This window comes from Armigeres subalbatus, chromosome 3 (assembly GCF_024139115.2).
Source record: "Armigeres subalbatus isolate Guangzhou_Male chromosome 3, GZ_Asu_2, whole genome shotgun sequence".
NCBI classification, from domain to species: Eukaryota; Metazoa; Arthropoda; class Insecta; order Diptera; family Culicidae; genus Armigeres; species Armigeres subalbatus.
The window spans coordinates 205,063,539-205,075,062 of record NC_085141.1 but is presented as its reverse complement, the minus strand read 5'-3'; positions in this window follow the sequence as shown (position 1 = coordinate 205,075,062).

Here is an 11,524-nt window from a genome sequence, read left to right as displayed (position 1 = left end):
AAAATTGTGTTATGACTAACTGGTCTAGCTGGGATCGCTTTTTACGCGGTTGTTTATATACGGCTTGCGGAGATTCATGCGAATTTTCTAGTTTACGCGGTTTTCGGTATTTACACGGTTTTTTACCCGTATTTTTCACAAAATTCGTTTTCTACGCGTATCTTCAAAAAAGTCGAAAGAACTCGAGAAAAACCGCCAAAAATCGATTTTGTAATTTGCAAAACTACTTTAGTTCTCGATAAAACAGGGGGTGATCAAGTCTCCCTGGAGATTAAGTCTCCCCACCTTCCTCTATATAGGCCTAGGTTCAAGCGCCGTTACTCGCCCTCTGAAACGAGAAAGAAAAGAAACAAAAGCGATGAAAAAATAATCGATAACCATAAGACGATAAAAATATAACCATTTTACCTACAACAATTCCATATTTTCCGTACCTGGAATGGTTCCCCGAATCTCGATTATCCCCGTCAAAACACAACTTATCTCCAACACACTTGCATTGACTATAACTTATAAAAGAAGGGGGGCAATATGCCCTATCCAAGCAAAAACAGCTTGATTATCCTGATGGTAACGATTCATTTTTAAGTATTTTTACCTTATGCAAGAGTTAAACAACGTATTTCACCGAAATCTATCTGTTCGGCAAATAATGCATGAATCACGAGTAGCACATGTACAAAAATGCAGACGTCGCGACGGCAGGCTTTTAAAATACGGCACAATCCAGTGGGCTGGACATGTAGTGCGTATGCCGGAAGAGAGAGCATAAAATTGATGTTTAGCAGAGAAACTGGAAGAGGTTATCAGCTCCGGGATAGACCCCGCACTCGCTGGCTGTGTGCAATCGAGGAAGAAGTGCGTACGGCCGACCTGTGTTCAGGGAGCGGACTGGTATATTACATTACATTCGGTTTTGCTCCGGACAACACGGTTTGTACGACCAACATAAGTAGGATTGTGAAGGTATATCGTATGTAAATATATGTGTGAAGCCTTAAAAGAGTCTTGATTCTACCGCCATCCCTATGTTCTTCTTTCATAAACGATTTGATCACTTTACTCCTCCACTACTCGGAAATTGTTGGTAGCCACAAATGGGTGTCCTCTTCGTATCAACTTCACTAGCATTGTACCACTTTTATATTACAATCTTACCCCACCTTGTGTGTTTTCTTCATACATTTAGTCGTTTCTTAGTAAGCTTTGTATTCATTAAATCTCGGACTCTGCACCCCTACAGGAGTTCACCCCTCCCATTGCTATTTGAAGTAAGACATTCCCATAAATAAAGAAAACAAAATAACAAATGTCGCATTTTTGGTTTGTCGGTTCAAGTCTCTAATTTCAGCCCAAGAGACCAACCACGATTCTTCTCATTCAACTGTTATCAAATGTAAACATTTTCGCGGGTTAACATTTGCATCGGAACCATTCGGATCCCCAATTCATTACCTTTCTCTTCAATTCTTCTTGCCCATGTACCTATAGGGGAGAACAATGCATAATGCACCCCCGGGGCAAAATGGCCTCACTCATAAAATCACGCATATAATCTTTTGTAGGGCATTATCACATTAGGACATGTCACATTAATTAACGGATATTATTATTACAATTCAATATTAGTTATTCATTGTTGAGCTGCAGTGGAAAACATGAGCAAAATCCTTTAATTATCACTCAAATTTAACGATTAGCGAATCTTTTACCTCACCCGTAAGATTGTCGACCCAATCCATTAAGACAAAACAAACAACCATGCGTTCACCATTATTTCACATGTAATTGAGTCATTTTACACCACCATTCGGGCGTTTTGCCCCAGGCTCATTTTTATAACATAACATACTAGCGTAAGAAACCCAGCTTTGCCCGGGTGTTGCAAACGTCACAATGAAGTATTTGCAGCACCGCACTCTAGATCAATTTCCGTGCGTTTGTTTTGTTTTCCTCAACAGCTGACCCAAAATTGTTTTCTAATGATTTTTTTTACATTTTTCCGTTAAATTCATCAACCTTTTGCATATACAAACCTCGCGACTCCCAAAACGAATCGATTAGGGAAAAAATATTGCAAATCGGTCAACCCGTTCGCGAGTTAAATCGTCAGGAAGGAAATCTCAACTCATTTTTATTATATAGAAGATTTTAAATGCGTTTTTTTTTTTATTTTTTATTTTTTTTTCTTTCTTTTTTTTTATTTGCTAATTATCTAATACATGCATTCATCTCTTAGACTAGGTGTTCCGTGTTTTCTTAACACTATCATCCTTATTTGCTATGTTATATTTTTAGTTATTATTAATGCATTTCAATTGCCTCTGGCAGTTAGAATTGTCCCTTTGGTTGAATTGAACCATGTAGGAATTACAATGTTTTCAACTTAAACTAAACTTAACCTAATTTATACTAATGGTACAAGGAGCTAATCGTTGCAATAGAAGATTGCAACGATTTTTGTCTAAAATTGGAAATTATTTTGTTGGACATTTGTTGTAATGTCTCAATATTAGAAATTCTATGAAGTTCATTGGTACTATACCACGGAGGCAACTTCAGAATCATTTTCAGAATTTTATTTTGAATCCTCTGAAGTGCCTTCTTTCTGGTATTGCAGCAACTAGTCCATATTGGCACAGCATACAACATGGCAGGTCTAAAAATTTGTTTGTAAATCAAAAGTTTGTTCTTAAGACAAAGTTTTGATTTTCTGTTTATAAGTGGATATAGATACTTAATATATTTGTTACATTTGGCTTGAAGGCCTTCAATGTGATTTTTAAAAGTTAATTTTTGATCTAGCAGAAGTCCTAAATATTTAGCTTCGCTAGACCAATTAATTGGAACCCCATTCATAGTGACAATATGTCTGCTAGAAGGTTTCAAATAAGAAGCTCTCGGCTTATGTGGGAAAATTATAAGCTGAGTTTTGGAAGCATTCGGGAAATTTTCCATTTTGCAAGTAAGTGGAGAAAATATCCCAACTTTTTGCAATCTACTACAAATGACACGAAGGCTTCGCCCTTTGGCTGAGAGACCTGTGTCATCTGCAAACAAAGATTTTTGACACCCTGGTGGTAAATCAGGTAAGTCAGAAGTAAAAATGTTATACAAAATGGGCCCCAGTATGCTGCCTTGGGGGACACCAGCCCTTACAGGTAATCTGTCAGATTTAGAATTCTGATAGTTTACCTGCAGTGAGCGATCTGATAAATAATTTTGGATCAGTTTAATAATGTACAGAGGAAAATTAAAATTCATCAATTTTACAATCAAACCTTCATGCCAAACACTGTCAAATGCTTTCTCTATATCAAGAAGAGCAACTCCAGTCGAATATCCTTCAGATTTGTTGAGCCGAATTAAGTTCGTAACTCTTAATAACTGATGAGTGGTTGAATGCCCATGACGAAAACCAAATTGCTCATCAGCAAAAATAGAATTGTCATTAATATGAACCATCATTCTATTTAAAATAATCTTTTCAAACAGTTTGCTTATTGAAGAAAGCAAACTGATTAGGCGATAACTAGAAGCCTCAGCTGGATTTTTGTCCGGCTTCAAAATTGGAACAACTTTGGCGTTTTTCCATTTATCTGGGAAGTATGCCAATTGAAAACATTTGTTAAATAAATTAATCAAAAAGGATAAAGAGCTCTCAGGAAGTTTTTTGATAAGTATGTAGAAAATACAATCATCACCCGGGGCTTTCATATTTTTAAATTTTCTAGTAATAGATCTCACTTCATCCAAATTAGTTCCCAACGAAGGGTCAAAAACATTCTCTTGATTGAGAATGTCTTCGAAGCTTCGTGTAACCTGATCCTCAATTGGACTAGTGAGACCTAGACTAAAATTATGGGCACTCTCGAACTGCTGAGCAAGTTTTTGAGCCTTTTCGCCATTTGTTAATAAAATTTTATTTCCCTCTTTAAGCGCTGGAATTGGCTTTTGAGGTTTTTTAAGAATTTTCGTTAATTTCCAAAAGGGCTTCGAACTGGGATCCAACTTCGAGACATTATTCTCAAAGTTGGTATTTCTCAGAATAGCGAAACGTTTTTTAATTTCATTTTGCAAATCTCGCCAAATAACTTTCAACGCGGGATCGCGAGTTCTTTGGTATTGCCTTCGCCTCACATTTTTAAGACGGATCAGTAGCTGAAGATCGTCGTCAATAATAATGGAGTTGAATTTAATTTCACATTTAGGAATTGCAATGCCTCTGGCTTCGACAATTAAATTTGTCAAAGATACGAGAGCATTATCAATATCACTTTTGGTATCGAGAGGAATATCAACATCAAAATTCCTATCGATATACGTTTTATATAAACCCCAATCAGCCATATGATAATTGAAAGTAGAGCTGATTGGATTAAAAATGGCTTCTTGTGAGATTTCAAACGTCTCAGGAAGGTGATCAGAGTCAAATTCAGCATGAGTTACCAATTGGCCACACAGCTGACTTGAATCCGTTAAAACCAAATCAATTGTCGAAGGATTTCGAGTGGATGAAAAACAAGTTGGGCCATTGGGATATTGGAAAGTAAAATATCCCGCAGAACAATCTTCAAATAAAATGTTGCCGTTGGAATTGCTTTGAGCATTATTCCATGAACGGTGTTTGGCATTGAAGTCACCAATTACAAAGAATTTTGATTTGTTGCGAGTCAGAATTTCAGCTTTCAGCTTTCAACAAATTCTTTTGCTGCCCATTGCATTGAAAAGGCAAATAGGCTGCAATGAAGGAAAATTGGCCAAAATTTGTTTCAACAGAAACTCCCAAGGTTTCAAAAACTTTGGTTTCAAACGAAGAAAATAATTTATGTTTGATACGTCTATTGATGACAATGGCGACCCCACCACAGGCGCTGTCAAGACGATCATTTCTGTAGATAAAATGATTTGGATCTCGTTTAATGGAGAGTCCTGGTTTTAAATAGGTTTCAGTTATAATGGCAATATGCACATTATGAACTGTTAGGAAGTTGAATAATTCATCTTCCTTACCCTTTAGAGAGCGGGCATTCCAATTTAGAACTTTCACACAATTATTTAGATCCATTAAAACGGAGTCCGATAACAATTCTTTTGTGTGTACTTTATACCAACCTGAACAGCTTCTGGTATGGTATTTGCTTTGAACATTGCATCAATCATGTGATGCAATTGTTCAGTTAAAAAATCAAAGTCGGAAGCAGTCATGCTACCTGAATCGGCAACATGACCATTATTTTCCGTTGGGACATGGGTATAAACCTACCATGGGTATTTTGTCTACCAGCAGCGATGTTTGCATACGTAGGTACATTCGAAAAATTGGAATTTACTGAAGTGCTTGCTACCCGTTGACGAGCGGCAAAATTTGTTTGTGAATTGTGGTGGGTATGAATTGCTCGACCGGTAACCGGTTTCGAAATTTGAGCGTTTGAAAAATTTCTACCCGTCGAATCTGGGATCCGATTGGAATTTCCCGTCATCAATTTTGCACGGGAATTCAAAACTTTTTTACGTGAAGGGCATTCCCAGAAATTGGATTTATGATTCCCCCCACAATTTGCGCACTTAAATTTATTGGAATCTTCTCTCACAGGACATGTGTCCTTGGCGTGAGAGGTTCCACCACAAATCATGCATTTAGCATCCATGTGACAATGTTTGGTTCCATGACCCCACTTTTGGCACTTACGGCACTGGGTGGGGTTTTGGAAATTTCCCCCAGGCCTGCGGAAATGTTCCCATGTAACACGGACATGGGACATAATACAGGCCTTTTCCAAACTTTTCATATTATTTAGTTCACTTTTGTTAAAATGAACTAAATAAAATTCTTGAGAAATGCCCTCTGGGAAGTACCAGAGTGGGATTTCTTTTTCATCTTAATTACTTGGACTGGTGAAAATCCAAGTAATTGAGAAATTTCAATTAATCTCATCCAGTGATTTATCATCACTGGGGAGACCTTTCAAGACGACTTTGAACAATCGCTCAGTTTTGTCGTCGTATGTGAAGAATTTATGGCGCTTCTCAGTTAAATACTGAAGAAGACGTTTGCGATCGTCAAAGGATCCCGGCAAAACGCGGCAGTCACCCTTCCTAGCAATCTGAAATGAAACCTTGATCCCCTGAATGTTACTCAAAATCTCATTCCGGAAGCCAGAAAACTCGGCAACAGATACCACAATTGGCGGAATCCTTTGCTTTTTCGCATGAATCGAATCACCTGGGCCAGAGGTATATTCGATTTGCTCAATTTCATCATTAATCAAATCGAACTGATTGCTCAGTTCGATTGGAGAAGAATTATTTCCGATATTAGAGTTAGAAGGAATATCTGAATTCTCCAGCTTCCTTCTATTTTTTCCGCGCTTTGGCAGGACGGTCTTGAAACCTTGTTTCTTTGAAGGAAGTGAGAATTCAGAGACTCCCCCTTCCTCTTGTTTTTATTAATGCTCATGGCTGAGCGTGGAGACGTGACCTTCTAAGAGGTTTTTTCCCAGAACGGTGTCCCTGCAGGATTACCACCGCTTGTCGGAATTTTACTTCCGCAAACGGGTCCAACGTAAAACGAAGGCACGGGTCCTTGCAAAGATCGTAACGGGATCAGTGGGTACAAATAGCGCTAAGAAGCACCGTTGAAATTAAAATAGCTTCGGGTAGTATTAAAAACTTCCTTCCGCAAAGAGAGAAAGAACCGCACAGCACGAAAGCACGATGCGGTCTGATTTTAAATGCGTTAGAAAATCATAAAAACTTTGTTGTTCTGAGTAGGAGATCGTTGTAAAAGTTAGCTAGTTTTGTATATTTTGTATATACACGTTGAAATGGTTCGACTCTCTTGTTTATATACGTGGAAACATCGAAAAAGCTTAAGTGATGCATTTGAACCGACCGAGCGCTTGGTGCTTCAATTATTTTAACTTTTCTCAGCTATTTTCACTATATCGTAATCTTGACTAGCGGTAGATTGTCATCGGCACCCGTGGAAGCTATGTTCAAGCGATTTTAACTATTTTCATAGTTGTTGGGCCACGGCCCAGCATAAAAGCACTGTCAAAATCCAAAAAACAATATATCTACATAAGGGTTGCTGATGTTTAATCATCTTTCTCTTTCAAGCGCATGGGAAGGATTGGATTTGTTTTCATCGGGAAACGTTTCCCGATGAAAACAAATCCTATTCTGCCTATGCACTTGAAAGAGAAAGATGATTAAACGTCAGCAAGCTCTATAGTCATTAGCTAGGTCGAAAAGATGCTAACGCATTCCAGTTCGAGACAGCAGCACGTACGGACGTGTTTTTTGCTTGCGCATTTTTTCCAAGTGTTTTTTCTCGTTCGTTCGCGGTTTACGTTTTCGCTTCGTCGCGTTGGCGTTATTTTCTCCTGGACCCGTCATGGGAGACTCGGTGGCCGATTCGGTCGCTGGAAAAGTGCCTAAGCGCACTGCTCTTGGAGGCGCTGGTAACCCCTCCAAGCAGCTTTTTCAGAGCAACGTGTTCTCGCCGTTGCCGCTTGATGACGCCGGCAATCCGCCGAAAAAGAGGAAGAAGCAGCAATCGCAGCTGCCGCAGGTGCAACCGAAGCGGAAGGAGAAGTCCCCGCCCGTGTTTGTGAAGGGCGATCCGCCGGATTTACGCCTAAAAATTCGCCAGTTGATCGCTAAGGGGCTGAAATGTACTTTTCGGCTCTGCAGCGAGGGCGTGAAAGTGATGCCGGCAAATAGGGACCATCATCAATCCGTCGTGGAGTTCCTCGAGGTCCACAAGTATGAGTACTACACTCATGACCACCCCGGCACGAAGCCGCTAAAGGCTTTGCTGCGAGAACTTCACGACATGAAGGAGCTCCAAGCAGAGCTTGAAAGTTGCGGACTGAAGCCAGTAGCCGTCCACAAGATCGCTCGTCACGACAAGGCAATGAGATTCATTCGCGACCAGCTTTACCTGATCCATCTGGAGCACGACTCCACTACCTGGAAGGTAGGGACGTTCCGATACTTCAAAATATCGATATTTGATTCGATACGATAATCGAATCAAAGTATCGATATCACCGATATATTGGAATGAAAATATCGATATATCGAATAATCATATGATATTTAAAAAATTAAAATGTTTAGTATATTTTTTGTTGTAATTATTCAATTACTATCGTATTACCGCGTTATCTCTTTACAATAATGATCAGAATAGATTTTTTTCTATTACTTAATCCAATCTGCTGCTGACCTCACTATTTTCCGTTCGTTCGAAAAATCAACTAAAGATTCAAGAAATTTGCTAAAATTCCACTGACAATTTTTCTATATTTCTTCTCGGCTTATTCTGATTCTTGACAACACAAAATTATCTCCTCAGAATTTCCTCGTAGATATATTCTAAGGACAATCCTCACGGAATCCAAATTTAAATCTACTCGCGTTTTAAGGACACACCACTTAATACTGAAGTAACGCACAACTGTAATTTTTATTATTTCGGCTTTGCTGCATCGCAGCATGCGTGAATTAAAAAAAATTAAAGTTGTGCATTGCTGTGGTGTGGTGTGCCCTTGAAAACGCGAGTGCATTTAGTTTTGGATTCCGTGAGAAATGTCCTTAAGAGAATTCTCTTTAACTCCTACGGGGAATTATTTCGAAGTAATTTTTAAATATTTTCCAATTCTTCTAAATTCTAAATTCCACAAATTACTTCCTAATTTCTATAGTAAATTTATCTAATTAGTCATAGGAACACGTCAAATATATCATTGAATTCGCATAAGAATTCAAGGACCAGTGGTATGACAGATCTTGCCCAACCATCAATACAAAGTGTCGAGTTGCCAAAACTATTTGTTATGGCAGTGCACACCTCACACCATCCTACCGAGAAAAATCCTCTTAACCATTAAAAATACGACATTTTCGATCCAGTTTGAAGTATTTTCTTTAACAAAACACAATACAATTGTTATTTTTGCGTTACTTTATTCTGATTCAATATATCGATATCGGAAGCAAAAATATCGATATGACCGATATATTGAAAGAAAAATATCGATACAAAAATATCGGATATCGAAACAAAAATATCGATATTCCGATATATCTAAAGTATCGGAACGTCCCTACTGGAAGGACCTGAAGCTGGTCGGCGTTATAAATTACAACGTCGTTGACTGGGAGCGATATCGGCCAGTGCACCGCGATGTCACGCAATGCACCAACTGCTTCAATTTCGGGCACGGTACCAGGAACTGCCGCATGAAGCCGCACTGCAACAAGTGTGGCGAACCCCATCCGACTGACGAGTGCGACAAAATGGAGGTGGCCGATCCCAAGTGCGCCAACTGTGGCGACAAACATCGGGACACCACAAAGGGCTGCCCAAAGCGAGCCAAGTTCCTGGAAATCCGGAAGAAGGCTTCCACCAGGACCATTCCGAAGAAGAACCGTGTTCCTGTAATCAACGAGGTGAACTTTCCAGCCATCCCGGTTCCCCGTCGTGTGATTCCAATACTCCCACCGCTACAGCCGCGACTGGCAGCGGCAGCTGCATCGGTCCAAGCTCCAGCATCGTCGGCACCATCCACCAGCGAATGGCCCCCGCTCCCTCCTCCTGGGTTCCGTCGGCAGTCGGAGAACGAAGCCGTCCCACCGGAAGAATCTGACCCGCTGTACACTCCGGAACAACTGATGCCGATCTTCGCGCAGTTCGCCACTCGGCTGCGCGGCTGCAAAACCCGCTTCGACCAGGTCTTCACTCTTGGCATGTTCATCATTGAAAATGGCTTCTAGGGTGGGCCTGGTCAACTGGAACGCTTGCTCGCTAAAGAGCAAAATAATTGAGCTGAAGGATTTCCTTGAGAAGAAGGAAATAGACGTGGCGTTCATCACCGAAACGCACCTAAAACCGGAGGTGAACGTCAACATCCCGGACTTCCGCATCGTGCGACTCGACCGGCCGACCAGGGGAGGCGGTGTGGCCATCGCTCTTCGCTACAACATCAACTGTCGTCTGCTTCCAAGCTTCCAGCTCAGCGGAGGCAAGGTCAGTTTATCATTGCCGGTGACCTCAATGCCAAACATCAAGCCTGGGGCAACAGTCGCGGCAATCGAAACGGCACCATCTGGAGCAACGACATGGAGGAAGGCCACTACACGATCTTGAGCCCGGATTCCCCCACTCGGCTGAGTCGGTCCGGTCTCTACGCAACCCTCGACCTCTACATAACAAACCTGACTGATCACGTCCCCCAGAAGTTATCGTCCCATCAGCCTTCTCTCAGGGTTATCCAAGATATTCGAAAAAGCTATTCATCACCAGTTACTTGAGTCTGTCGAAAATCTCAACATATTGCTCGAGCAACAGTTTGGTTTCCGACGCGGTCGGTCAACCGTACACGAACTGACTCGAGTTACCAACGTCCTCAGACGGAACAAGTTTGTCTCAAAAACATCCGCCATGGCCTTACTCGATGTCGAGAAGGCATTTGACAATGTATGGCATGATGGCCTGGTGTACAAACTACAACGCTACAATCTTCCCAGCTACCTGGTGAAAATCATCAACAATTACCTGTCGGCAAGGACATTCCGGTTCTCAATCAGAAGGGCGAGTTCCAATGCGCACAACATCGCCGCAAGCGTCCCCCCAGGCAGTATCCTCGGGCCCCTGCTTTTCAATCTGTTCACCTCCGACATGCCAGAACCTCCAGAAGGCGGCATTCTCTGTTCGCAGATGACACCTCCATCGTCTACAACGGTAGAGTGATCAGAGCTCTAGTGGCAAAACTCCAACGAGGCCTGGATGCCTCACCAGCTGGAAGATCTGTATCAACGCGGCGAAGCCCCAGGTCATCATTTTCCCCCACTCCAAATCCCCTAGATATGTTCCGCCTGGGGACTGTAAAATCATCCTCAATGGCACGACTGTGGTTTGGGCCAATGAGGCCGACTACCTTGGCTTGACCCTCGACAGCAAGCTTATTTTCAGGCAACAGGTTGACAAAACGGTGACAAAGTGTAACGTTTTGTTGAAACTTCTGTACCCTTTGATCAACCGCCGGTCGTCATTGTCCCTGAAAAATAAGCTTGCTGTCTACAAGCAAATCATTCTCCCTGTGATCGAATATGGCATGCCGGTCTGGGAGAGCTGCGCTAAAACTCACCACCTCAAACTTCAACGGGTCCAAAACAAATTCATGAAGATGATCCTCAACACCCCTCCCAGGACAAGAACATCCGAGGTCCACCGTCTGGCCGGAATAAAAACCTTACATGAACGCTTTGGTGAGTGTAAAGAAAAGTTTAGGGTCCGTTGCTTGCATTCGGATCAGGCTCCAATTAGGGCGCTAGTTCCAATCTAGGTTATCTAATTTTTATTCTAAATATTAGTGTACATAGTAGTTAGGTTATCAAATTGAAAAAAAAAACATACTAGCGCCTCCTGAAGACCGTCATGATACATTATATTTTAAAAATTAAGTAACAACATAAAAATAATAATAATAATTAAAATCGAATTGGAGGGCCA